The following is an 11,972-nucleotide window of genomic DNA, read 5'->3' as shown; positions in this document are numbered from 1 at the left end:
GTATTATCCAAGTGTTTTAATTTATTGAAAATATTTTAAGTGCGGTGGACAAATGCATTAGCTCTGTGATTGGAACGGCTACGCGGGACTCTGAGAAGGTTTCTTTTCCGAGAGGGCTGGTCTTATACATAACAACACAACTTTGGAAAGGAGGTATGGACAATTGATTTTAGATTAAGCTATCATCATCAATAAATGATAATGTTAACATGAGGAATAAATAATGTAAACATAAACTTGGTATGCCTACTACTCGACGAGTGAGTAAGTCTTTTATTGGGTGATTTATGATCACAGAAAATGTACAAAACAAATGTGTGACGAATTTTAAAAGAATTGTTAAAAACGTTTGTGTGCTAAGGTTACTATAGCATAAACTTTTTTCTTAATAATACCACAGACTGGGAATGAAGCGAACACTCTCAGGCTCTTTTATTATAAATGTTTATTGTACGATATCACATTGTAATCCATATTTTACTATACTATTTTGAATGCGTGGTAGTTTTTGACGTTCAATAAGAGATTTTGAATCCATAAAAAATATTTGAATTTGAATGAGACGTCAGCGATGTTTCTACGTAATGAGATTGGTAAAGATGTAAATAATATAGAACATAAAGTGTGATCCCCCAACTCATAGATAGGGTTATAGAAATAAGATTTCTTAATTTCTTCTTCTTTAATTCTTCTTTAATTGCTGCATGTTTCATGCACTTGCATGGATTCACTGAGCAACTGAGTGATAAAGTAAACAGTTTTGGTGATCTACGGCAAGCGGCACTTCCTTGAGAGTATCTGTTGGGAAATAGCACAGAAGGTGCTATTGGTGAAATTGTAATGTCACGGCTTTGACAACATACCTGCGATATATATAATATGCAAAAAAATAACAACACACCAGCGGGGATCGATCCCTGAACCATTTGATGATGGGCAGACATGTATTCCACTCGACCAACTAGCTCGTAGATAACTTTGACCCTAATATAGACTTAGTAGACTCTAATATCATCACTCAACAGGCAAATTATTTTAACAAGATAGATTACCTTGCAACGTAATATTTTACTAGTTGAAACATTTTTATTTCTAACTACATATATTCATTGTTGTGGTAGATAACTTTTGTTTTCTATGACATATTTAAATTTAAACTGAAGTTTTTACAATTGAGAAGAGAATAATATATATTAAATAATAAATTTATCAGGTTAGTACCCACGGGAGATATGCCAGCAGAAATATTAACAAAAAGTTTAAAGTCACTGCATCACTTTGTTTATATGTTAAGTAAACACACGGACTAGTAAAAAAAGAAGCACTCCGCGCCGTGATATTAGCAAGTGAAGCACATTTATGCTAGTGTGTGTGCGGACACGGGGTATACCAGTTACACATTTTTTTCCCTTAGATAATCATATATTCACAAATACTTTTATATTATTGTTTTTACAATTTTCACAACGCACAAAATATTTTATTGCGACGCAAACAGATCTGCCACAGACGATGGCGGCGGATCGGCGTGTATTAGTGTAAGTGTATGCGTGGGGCTATGTATTTACACGTTTACCGGCTTGTTTTGGTGCCTCACTGTTATGTAAGGTGACACGGAGTCCTTATTTTTTTACTCGTCCGTGAGTAAACAATGTTTTCTTTTATGAAAATAAGGGATGAGACGAGCAAGAGGTTCGGCTGATGGTAATTGATACGCCTTTCCCATTACAATGCAGTGCCGTTTAGGATTCTTTAAAAACCTAAATATTCTGGGTAGCACTAAAATTGCGCTCGTCACCTTGAGACATAAGATGTTAAGTCTCATTTGTCCAGTAATTTCACTAGCTATGGCGCCCTTCAGACCGAAACACAGTAATATTTACACATTACTGCTTCACGGTAGAAATAGGCGCCGTTGTGATTCTTATAATTTATTAACAATACTAAATATGATGTTATGATATAAAATCTGTTACTAGGAGGAAATGATAGTAAGATTACTGGAAGCGTTTCTGCATAGTTCTCTTTGATCCGGTAGCCAGCGCTAGAGCTTCTAGTAGCCCTATTCAGGACCGTTAGAGTCAATTAATTAAAATAATTAATTCAATAAGTAAAATTATAATGAGTGGTATATGAGAGTGGGAGTGTTGAATTGTTTCTCGTAATAAAGAACACATATAGTTACTAGTAACGCCATCTATTTACGTCAATATAAACTAATATAATGTTGAGTGTGTCTGTGACAAAAAAATAATAATATGCATGGAAAAATAAGATTTCATAAAACCATTTAATTATTATATTATAGCTTGCGAGTCACACCGAGGACTTGGGAACACCGCGGCAGGAAGATCGTTCCAAAGTTTCTTTATATGTTTTTGAAAGTTTCTTGAGATGATTGCCTGCAAACCTGCTCACATGCAAATAGTGAGGATTGTAATTAAGTAGGTATCTGGACAGAGTGTAGTGCAGAGATGGATGGAATAAGGTAATTAGCTGTGGACAAACACAAAGGATGAGTGTTCCATAGATTATTTTTAGGTTAACGTATCTAGAAAAGAAAAATTCTTCTTCCTTTTTCTTCCATTCGTCGATATTATTTGCTGTGTCGGACCATAGCACTCTTTCCTAAGTTACGAGCTCGTCTGTTCAGTTCAAATTGGTATGTCCTCTTTTCTTAAGAATCTAATGGGAACCATTTTGTTGTTATACATGCTCAATCTTTCGTAACTTGCCCTTCATATATAACCTGCCCAATTCGTTTTTCCTATTGTTGCGTAGCAACCCTTCGAAGTATATGACGAGAGTTGTCAAACTTCAACACATTGTTAATTTCAACAGCTCCGTCAGCATTACTCGTAGCTCAGCGGAAAAGTGTTTACTTTAGACGCTGTAGACCCGGGTTCTATATACCTACCAGTGTATGGATTTTTTTGGGTTTTGTGAAGTTAAAGGAAATTTATAGTTAGTTCAGGATCAAATCGAACAGAAAAAAAGGGATGGAAAATGTGTAAGCAGGATAAAAATAGTTAAAAGAATTTTCTAGTACAATTTAAATTTAAAGATGGAATGGGAGAATCATTTTGAAAATAGAACGGATCCGGGGGTATATAAGCCGTACTAAGCGTGGCCTACGGCAGTTCTAGATCTGACTCGAAAGTGTAAAGAAGAAGAAGAAGAAAAGAAGAAGTAGTGAAAAGTGGAAGTGTTCCAAGAGGAAGAAGATAGAAGAGACTTAGTGTTCGGTGCGGTGTGACGCGTTGAAGGTACCGCCGCCCACAAGAGGAACAGCGGCAGACCGGCGAAGTGCAAGTTCAGAAAAAGTGAACGCAAATAAAGACTCGTTCCTATAAGCGGAGTATTATTTCCAATCCCTGTCCCACTCCCGTGTCACTATTTTTGCAAATCTTTCTGTATCTTTAAGTTTACTGTTTTGTTTCTTCAGTATTTTGCCTTTTGCCTTTTATTCTTATTCCCAGTAAGTATTTTTCAACTCTCAGGAAAGAATTCCTTATTTAATTGCGGCACTTTTAGCTTTTTGCTCTAGATTTTGTTGAATGTTTAAGTTTAACAACCATAATTATTTTCGTTAGCACTATATATATAGTTATATACCCACCTACGTCTACCTAATGTGTACCCATTTTAAAAACCATAGATTTCATAAGCGCTTATGACGCAGAAAAACCATTGCTCCAAAATATTTTTTTCCATGATAAATCCAAATATGGAAAGTAAGGACATAGGATATGTTTGTGTAATTAACATGTAAGACGAACAACTAAACAAATATTCATAAAATGTTTGTTTTCGATAAATTTCTCAAACAGATGTTGTTTTTAGGTCACAAGCAAGCAAACAAGAGTGAAGGTCATTTTGAAGATCTTTCTATACTGTGAGATAAGCTATACTATAATGAGATTGCTCGAGCTTCAAGCAAAATGATAAAATGGACGTAATACACGCAAAATTTGATATTTCAAACATGTAATTATCATGAGAAGTGTTCCGAAGAGCTGTTTTACCTGATTCCTGCCGAATACCACCTTCGCTACAAATTAGGATATCATCCCCACCATCTGGATGTGCGGTTTACTAGGATATTTTCCATTGTACGTGGAATGAGCTTCCTTGTGCCGTGTTTCCAGAACGATACGATATGGGTACCTTTATGTTATAGCTATATACTAGCTAAACTCTTGTATCTAATTATAGTAGGCTTTATAAGATACATAATAGCCTTAAGGGTAAATGTATACACTTTTATAATAAAGTCCCAGCCACTTTTCAGGCATTATCTATAAAGAAATTTAAATGTTTTACTAAATAAATGGCACTGTCGTAAGTCCGCAGGCGAATATCTAAGTGATCGAACAGGCTGGGACTAGATTATAATTATTTTATATGAAAACAATAACAGTACAGTATTGTAAATTTTATTAAAAAGAGCGCAAAAAAAGAATGCTGGGAGAGTTTCGTGCGCCGCTTCTTAGAGCACCCTTTGTTTCCGAAGCGGTAGGAGTCTTAAAAATAACATCAAAAAGAATTCTAAAGTAATCAATTTTGAGAAAATAAATGCCTTTGTGCGTTTAGCTGACGGGTCAGCTAGCATGAGGAAAGAATGTTTTTGACTAAAGAATACTTGTTTAATGGAATTTCATAGCAGTAACTAGACGGGATGCATGAGCTTGAGCATAGATAGTATAAAGTATACTCGTATTTTTTACCTAATTGTCGTAAAAATTTAATTGTGTATTCAACTGAAATAAAATCAAAAATATTGTTGGAGATTTTTTTTTTTTTATTTAAGAGGGGCAAAAGGGGCAAGATGCTTATGTGTTGGATGCCGTCCTTTAAGTTGAGCGTATGCTCTGTTCTTGAAGGTCCCACTGTTCTATTGGTTTGGGAAAACTGATGCCAGTAATTCACTCCACGAACTGGCTGTTCGGACACGAAATTATCGCAAAACACGCTGTTGTAGAATGCGAGACGTCAACATTCAAGTAGGGAACATAATAATATAGTTATTATAATGTTGCCCCACTTGCATTACATAAGGGAAAGTTACTTTGTTCTTGTGCCTTTTATAATATCACTATTTTTATATTGTATTACACTAATTCACAAGCACTACACTAACTTAAAACGTTTTGTTCGTTTTAGTCTTCTTCCTATATCAGTGTTGTCATGGAGCTGGATTGCCTCGACATTCACGTGATGGTGAAGTCTATATTGATGAGCTTCAGCATATTTTAGGATAACTTTGTCAACAAATTCAATGTTAAGTTCGCTGTTTCGAATGTACCAAGTTGCGTTCACAATTTCCATTAATACGCTATTCTGGAAGCGTTGTATGATTTGAATATTTGTTTGTTTGGTGCAGCCCCACAGCTGGATCCCAAAGTCCATACAGGCATGAAGAGTTGCTTGTACAATAACACTTTATTTTGTACTGACACATTAGAGTGACTTCCTAGAAGCCAGTACAAACATATTTTTAAAATGAAGTTCTAATTGTTCTCTTTTTTCTTGACGTGAGCCTTCCAGTGGAGCTTTGCATCTACAGTCATTCCCAGATATTTTACTGTATTTTCGTATGGTACTATTTTCTTATTAATTTAAACTGGCTCGTAATCTGGTTTCTTATAACTAAAGTTTACATGAACAGATTTGAGTTGATAACGTTTAATTCTCCATTTTTTAGTCCACTTAACTACTGTGTTTATCGCTCTTTGAACTTTCTCTGCTGCCTCAATAATAATAATAATAACAACAGCAACAGGGTTATTTTCTATTTCAGGAATGTGTATAGTAGGTACAGGACCGGACCTTATACACTTCCTTGAGGCACTCCAGCTTTTATCTCCTTTATTTCAGAACAGACATCCTCTTGTCGAATCCTAAAATATCTATTGATAATACCTATAAAATTCAAGAATATCTGCAAATGATTTTAGTAAAGCCATTCTTAGCTTGTAAATAAGACCTTCATGCCAAACTTTATCGAAGGCCTGTGCCACATCCAAAAATATTGTCAACATGATGCAAACATTTTTATTTTGAAAATTGAATTAATATTTTTTTGGATATAGCCCACATTTCGCTAAGCTTGATGTGGTATTTGAACCTTATATGAATAAGGTTTGTGTACAGAGAGTATATAATAAACATATCCAGAATTCAAACATCCCTTTGGTTCCATCTGACGTAATGTATGATACAGATAAGCCGAATTATTGACCATTGGTAGATAGTAAATATCTAGACTATAGTGTGCGTAGATTTTCAGTTGGAGTATTATGTCTACCTTCAGTATAAAAAGCATAATTTTTTACGTATCTGAAATATATATTATATATTTTTATTACATTTATTATGTTGTACTGAGATCAGATTTTGAATTATGTATCCTAAACCTAATTCTAAGACATAATTAATATTATTTTCAATAAATATAAAACATTATTTAAAAATAGTACTTTTCAATAATAAAGGAATCTGTCTTTTGCAATAAATTTTATTTCATTAACATAAAACGCAATAGATTCGGCATGTTTAATTAAATTTATTATAACGCCTGCATTAATTTCGCAGCAATTTATATCAACAGCAACAATTGTCAATAGGAATTACATAAATGGGTAGATTACATCTTGTAGATACAAATGTTAACTCCAATACATGCAGGAAAGAATTCCAATCCCAATCTTTTTTTTTTATTTTCTGGGACACTATTGCATTATCATCAATACTCAATACTGCATTTCATACTTGTACTATTATACATAGTTACTCAATTTTTATAGTGAACTAAATATTTAATTACTATATTATATTATTATACCTATGGCCTTTATAAGGAACCTCATGGTCTCTCAGAGATTTCTCTGCGAGATTGAATAAGAAATGAGGATATCCGGAGGAGAACTAAGCTCACTGACATAGCCCAGTATATTGCGACTAAAATCGCAGTGGCAGAGCACATGGCTCGAAGAATAGATGGACGTGAAGTCCTTGAATGGCGACCACGTACTGGCAGACGCAGTGTTGGTAGGCCCGCCACAAGAATGACCGATGATCTGGTCAAGATTAGCGGATGGATGAGAGCAGCACTGGACCTTTGAGGGAGGCTTTTATCCAGCTGTTGACGTCTTTCGGCTGTACTGATGAAATAATTACTTATAAGAGTAAAAAAAACGGTCTTTGAGCCACCTTTAAAGTTTAAATTGGAAGGTGTTGAATTCTGATACACTTGTGTCACCATCGGGGAGTTTATTATATGGCCTGTATTGTACGTGAGTTTTTTTCCAGCCTCTGTTCTCGGTTGTGTCTCTTCTGATCTTATGAACAGTTTTAAGTTAGCTCGGACGTATAATGCTTTTGTAGTAGTAGGAGGATTGGTATATAAGTTTCTTCTTCTTAGTCGGACACCCTTTTTAGAGTGGTGATGGTCGCGCTGACGAGGTACACGGTGGGGTATTCGGCGGGTCGATATCCTTTCTGAGGGTAGTTCTCCTGTCGATGTGCTTCCATTTCTGATGGTTAGAGACATTGTGAGTACATTGGACCATGGTGGATTCAGTAGCCTTTGTGATAGCGCTGAATAGCAGCGGGTTGGCGATCGACCGCATGCTCTTTTGCCTTTCATATAAAATATAAGTATAATGATATGAAATAATGCCTTATGCATTGGTTCAACGGTGTACCAGTTAGGAGGCGAATGGCTTGCCTTTGCAGGCGAAAAAATTTGTCGTGGTTTGCGGCGCGTCATAACAATTTGATGCCATATTGCAAGTGCGACTGAAACAATACAAAGAACGTTACGCTTTTTTTTAACAATGTCGAGGATGATCAACGTGAAACAGCTGAAGTATAGTCAGTTAATTAGTATAGCTGGCTGTTTTACTTAGCCTCTTGATTGTGCTATTGTGTGTTTTCGTTTTTCTTCTTACTCCAACCAGCCCAGATCATTCCCGTAATCTAGCAGTCTTTTTAAATATCTGCAGGCATCAGGAAGCGATGCTGGTAATTGGAGTATTTGTGCCCGTTGTTTGGCCGCACTCCTGCGCTCCATAAGCACGTGTTCAGGCGTTTCTTCTGCTTCCATGCATTCTTTGCATAAAGGGCTGTCTGTTACACACAGACTGTCTGTCTGAAACACGTGTCGAATTGTTTTAAAAACAAATATTGGCGGAATTAACACTAAAGAAAACCTAAATCATTTGTATAATTATGGATTTCCGCAAAGTAACGCCTAATTCAATAAATTTTTTTTTACCTACTATTTTACGTATTTTTTCCATGTGTAGTAGATATTAGGTTGCGAGCCAACATCTTTGAGGGCACCGGAACCACATTCTTTGTTTGCCTGCATCCTTTGCTATTTCTCCATTCTGTTTGTTGGGATTATTCCGTTTTTTCTCGCAGCCACTTTTTAATTTGGGCTTGAGGCACGGATCCTCATTTGGCTTATTCATCTGCAGAATTATTGCCCAGTGAGTTGCTGTGTCCTTTGATCCATTGGAGAGTGACTCTGTTCTGGTTTGCGATGGATTGAAGTGCGTTATGGCATCCCAGTATAAGGACAGACTTGAACACCATAGCGTTGTTTTGTAGCGTCTGAAGTACGGATGCACTGTCTGAGATCTTTATGTTAAGGTGTCTGATATCTCTGGCTGTTACCACAGTAGACATCATATGTGACCGTCTGAGCCGCTCTAGTGATTCCAATTCATTCTGTTTGAAATATTTTTATATTTAAGTTATTCGATAAGACTCCGGCTCCAGTAGCATGTATGGATTTGGATCAGAGTTATGATTTGTTTCCGCATTTAGTCGAATATCATATTTTCGATCGAATACATGATAGCACAGTATTCTGTCCATGGCTGCATCAAGAAGTGGTATTTCCTTCAAGATTCCCTTTAGGACTCTGGAGTGAGTTCTGTGTTTCTGTGTTTTGTACATAGACCATTTGCCCTTAAAGCAGTTGCCTTTGCCTCTTCCTGTACGACCAGATCTAAAGGTCTAAGATTGAACAGGTGTTCGAGCTGTATATAATAAACAGCAGCTGTATAATTTACTACATAGATTTTCGATGTAGTGTTCCCAAAACAAAGTTGGACTAGTTTGAAACCAAGAAAAGATGCTGGTTTTATTACCCTTTTAGGTGGTATACCATTCCGACAATTGTTTAGTTACCGAGTTGAGTTTTTCTTCTAGTTAAGGGGTAACAGTGGGCCATTTTCAAATAAAAAATTCAAAATAATTATTTACGTCGCACTAACGCGGACAAGACAATTCATTCCTATAAGGCCAATTTCAGCTCAGACTAATAATCGTGACTAAAAACTATAAAATCAGGAATTCGTCCTCGGCAACATAGATTTTAGATTTGTATTTTTTCCTTCAGGGTGGTTTTTTTCTTCTAGTCAATAGATTATATTACCTTTAAAGGCCTTACTAAGGCCTAAGAATTCACAAACAATATTTTAAATCTCAAACAAGTAGACCACTAGCTTCCTCACTGGGTGTACCCAGAGCGTCGACAACGAGCGTACAGGTCGTTCTTAATGGATATTACTCGAAGGCGAAGCTGGATAGCTGGGGTCGCCTAAGTGCATACTATACACTGAAAAGATCATCCAAGCTCCTCCTGCGATTCCTTTTGTGTAAAATTAACTAATTTCGTATTATTCAGGTAAACCGTATATTTTTGGTGCTAGAATCACCTTAAATAGAATAGCGTTCTAATGACAAGTGCCGACGGTTTCGGTCTGAAGGGCGCCGTAGCTAGTGAATTTGTGGGCGAATGAGACTTAACATCTTATGTCTCAAGGTGACAAGCGCAAGACTACAATTACTGCCGCTCAGAATTTTTGGGCTTTTCAAGAATCCTGAGCGGCACTGCATTGTAATGTGCAGGGCGTATCAATTACCATCAGCTGAATGCCCAGCTCGTCTTGTTCTCGTCCTTATTTTCATAAATAAATTTCGGCATGTACCAGCCCGGCACCCGAAATTCTGTTGAAATTTTTGATCAGTTCAATTAAGGAAAGCAGTGAATACTCCCTCGGTCACTATTTTTACCTGAGTTTTATTTTTTGTGGATTGGCTCTCTTCACTATCTCTGTACTCCACTTCGAACCAATGCACATTTATATACATTTCTGGCGGGAAATATATGTCCAGTAGATTTTTTTTTAATTTGACTTCTAAGAGGGTGAATTAGGTATGGAAAGTTATACCTATATAGGTAATTCGTAAATTTTTGAAGGAATAATATAACTATAATTTCAAAAACAATAAATCAAATTTATAAGTATGTATTTTCAAACATTACAGTAAACTATTAAAAGTTAACTTACTAAGTTAAGTGTTAATAGGTACCAGTATAATTGCTAATCTCTGTGAATATAATTATGTGGCTTCCTGAATGTTTAATGCGTAAAAATGAGTAATTAACGTTCAAACATCACTAAAAGCTACAGATACTTGACTTTAAAAAAAACTTATAAATATAAATCTAGTACAATAATTACCAGAAATAGGTAAAATAATAAGTTGTTTATCATATTCATGCCGCATCTTAAAATCTTTAGCAATAAATTAATTTTTAAGACTTTAGCAAAAAAAAAACAACTTATCAGATAGCCATCTTCAACAATCCATCTCAAGTCCATAAAGCTTAGCTTAGCCTTAAAAAGGTGAGACTAACACACGCCTTCCGTTACAAAGCATAACATGATTTTCAAGATGGCGCGATTTTTATGCCCTTTTCCAGCGAGAAGGACTCTTTCATTTAGGTTTCTGAGACCTCCAGTCCAGCTCAAACAACGCGTTTTCTTTTAAGTCATTTTAGCTGGTTTGGGACATGGAGCTCATGAGCAAGCTTGTTCAGGCGAACTTGGGTGTGGTTGCCGCGATTTCTTGCTTGACCAGAGGAATCTTTGCGTACTGGTGGACCTCATCATTGGTCCTGAACCATGACGCTTTTATAATACTTTTCAGGTTTGCGTTTTGAGCCCGTAAGTATCTTAATATTGGAGTGGAATGCCGTACTCCAAGATCTAGATTGGCTACTTTATATACTAAGAGTTTGTTCTCCAGAGATATTGGGGAGTTCCTACCAATAAGCCAGTACAAGCTTCTGCATTTGAAATTCATTTCGTCTCGCTTAGCTGTAATGTGCTTTCTCCGAGTTCTTCTAGGACCATAGACTGGTCCTAGTGAATTCCCAATAATTTAATGATTTCAATTGTGCAAGAGGTTCACAGGTTAGTGTAACTGAAGGACTTGCTTTATCTGAGGGAGAAGGTTATTTGCGATGATTTGGAGGCCATTTGCCTTGACCCTAAGTCTTCATCCAGACACAAATTTTGTCTTGCTGGGTTTGTAGAGTTTTGGAAGCTATGTCAGGTTAAGTGCTGATTGCCAGGATTGCAATATCATCAGCAAAGGTAGCTTTCATAACACCTTATGAGGTTGGAAGATCAGTTGTATATAAACAATAAAGAGATGGGCCTAAGACTGAACCCTCCAGAACTACTGTCTACTACTGCATTATAGTCATAGAATTCAGAGTGGGCATCCTCTTCTTTAAGTTGGAATATTCTCCCAGAATAATATGACTTTAGAATTTCGAAGTAGGAGTGTGGGAGTTAACTCTATATTTTACAGAGAAGGCTCTTATATCACACCTTATCGAAAGCCTGCTGTATGTCAAGGATCACCGTGGAGCAGTACGAGTTAATGATCTTTTCGAAAACTCTGTGCACCTGTTCGATGATAGAATGGTGTTGGCAGAATCCAATCCAGAATTATATATATAGCTACAGCAGCAAAAATACTATGCTCACATCTAGTACGATAAAACGTAGCCTATAATATGTTATCTTAAACTCTTATTATATCTATTCAGTAGTTTTTGCGTTATGCCCGGACACATACTAAAGATCTTTTTGTATTCGGTA

This window comes from Leptidea sinapis, chromosome 10 (genome assembly GCF_905404315.1).
Source record: "Leptidea sinapis chromosome 10, ilLepSina1.1, whole genome shotgun sequence".
Taxonomy (NCBI): Eukaryota; Metazoa; Arthropoda; class Insecta; order Lepidoptera; family Pieridae; genus Leptidea; species Leptidea sinapis.
The sequence above is the reverse complement of the archived record's forward strand: the minus strand, read 5'-3'. Positions refer to the sequence as shown.